Source organism: Oryzias melastigma, linkage group LG21, assembly GCF_002922805.2.
Source record: "Oryzias melastigma strain HK-1 linkage group LG21, ASM292280v2, whole genome shotgun sequence".
Classification (NCBI taxonomy): Eukaryota; Metazoa; Chordata; class Actinopteri; order Beloniformes; family Adrianichthyidae; genus Oryzias; species Oryzias melastigma.
The window spans coordinates 11,332,087-11,334,085 of NC_050532.1; positions in this window are offsets into that span (position 1 = coordinate 11,332,087).

Consider the following 1,999-nt stretch of genomic DNA (forward strand, 5'->3'; position numbering starts at 1 on the left):
CACCCCCACACAGATGCTACATTTTTTACTAACATTTCCTACTTGTGCTACTCAGCTAGTCCTACCTAAACTAAACTATTTGGCTAGGGATCCTACTTGCCTACCTGTCAGTATGCCTATTCACCTAACCCCTACCCTTAAACTAAACCCCAATCCTAAGAAAGTGGACTAGTTTCACTAGTCCACTTAGTCTCCTTTTCTGTTTGTTTTGAAAAGGTTCAGAAACCTCATTCCAAGAGATTTCTTTTGAGCTTTCTTCTGCTCCTCCACCTGCAGCTGTAGTTGTTCAAGTTTGACCTTGTTGACCTTTGCAGTTTTTCTGATTTTAGCCTTTAACTTACCCACCACTATTTTCTGGTCAGCGATTTGCTGAAGAAAGGCCATCTTTTCTTCCTGCCACTCCAGTCTTTCCTCTTCCAGCAGTTTTTGGGTCTCGGTTAAAGCAGAAGCCGTGGGTTGATGAACATTCAAGAGTTCTGTTTGCCATTGCTGCTTCTGAAACTCTAGGTCTTTCTCTACACGGAGGAAAGCAACTCTTAATTTAGCAGACTCTTTTGCTTCCAGTTCAAAACTACGTTTGACGGTCATTGTCACCATCTTCTCTTCCTGAAGTTCTGTTTTCAGTTGTGACATTTGGAGGAAGAGATCAACATTTTCCTGCCGACACTTCTCTTTTACAATTTCCACCTGCTGGTGATGTTGCGCAAGCTTTTCCTCCATGACACAGTCAAAAGTGTTTATTTTGGTGACCTTTTTCGCAATAGTGTCTTGCAGTTTTTGAATTTGCTTCTGGGCCTGGTCAAACTTTTCTGAAAGGTCTTTTTCAGCTTTGTCAAAGGTGGCACTCCTTTCCTCATGATCTTTCATCATTTGATCAATTTTTTGAGAAAGATCAGAGTTTTGTCTCTCCCATTGTTTTCTTTCCTTTGCAAGCTGTTTTTGAGCTTTAGTCAATGCCAGCTGATGGTCATTGATGAGACGGTCCTTTTCTTTTTCTATTTGCTGCTTGTGTTGTTGAAGATTTCGTTCAGTATCAACCAATAAAGCTTTTATTTGGGCTGATTCTTTCAGCTGGTGGGTTAAGCGGTTTTCTGCTTCGTTAGCCCTGGTTTTCTCCTCTTTAACGGAATTTTCCAGCTTGGATATTTTGTCAGTGAGGTCTGACATTTCCATCTGATGCTGCTTGTCCATCTGTTGTTTTTGCTGGTCAAGCTTTTCCTTTAAGACACCATCAAAATTGTTTATTATGATGACCTTTTTCGCAATAGTGTCATGCAGTTGTTCCATCTGCTTCTCGACCTTGGCAAACTTTTCTGAAAACTCCTTTTCCGCTTTGTCAAAGGTGGCACTCCTTTCCTCATGATCTTTCCTCATTGTAGCCATTTCTTGAGAAAATTCAGAGTTTTGTCTCTCCAATTCGTTTCTTTCCTTTGCCAGCTGTTTGTTTTCATTTGATAATGCAAGCTGATGCTCATTGATGAGACAATCTTTGTCTTTTTCCGATTGCTTCTTCTGTTGTTGAAGATTTTGTTCAGTATCAATCAACACAGCTTTTATCTGAGCCAATTCTTTCCCCTTCTGGACTAAATTGTTTTCTGCTTCGTTAGCCCTGGTTTTCTCCTCTTTAACAGAATTTTCCAGCTTGGATATTTTATCAGTGAGGTCTGACAATTCCATCTGATGCTGCTTGTGCATCTGTTGTTTCTGCTGGTCAAGCTTTTCCTCCAAGACACCATCAAAATTGTTTATTATGGTGACTTTTTCTGCAATAGTTTCTTGCAGTTGTTCCATCTGCTTCTCGACCTGGGCAAACCTCTCAGAAAAGTCCTTTTCAGCTTTGTCAAAGGTGGCACTCCTTTCCTCATGATCTTTCCTCATTTGTGCAATTTCCTGAGAAAGTTCAGAGTTTTGTCTCTCCCATTCTGTTCTTTCCTTTGCCAGCTGTTTCTTTTCCTTTGATAAAGCAAGCTGATGCTCATTGATGAGACAGTTCTTTTCT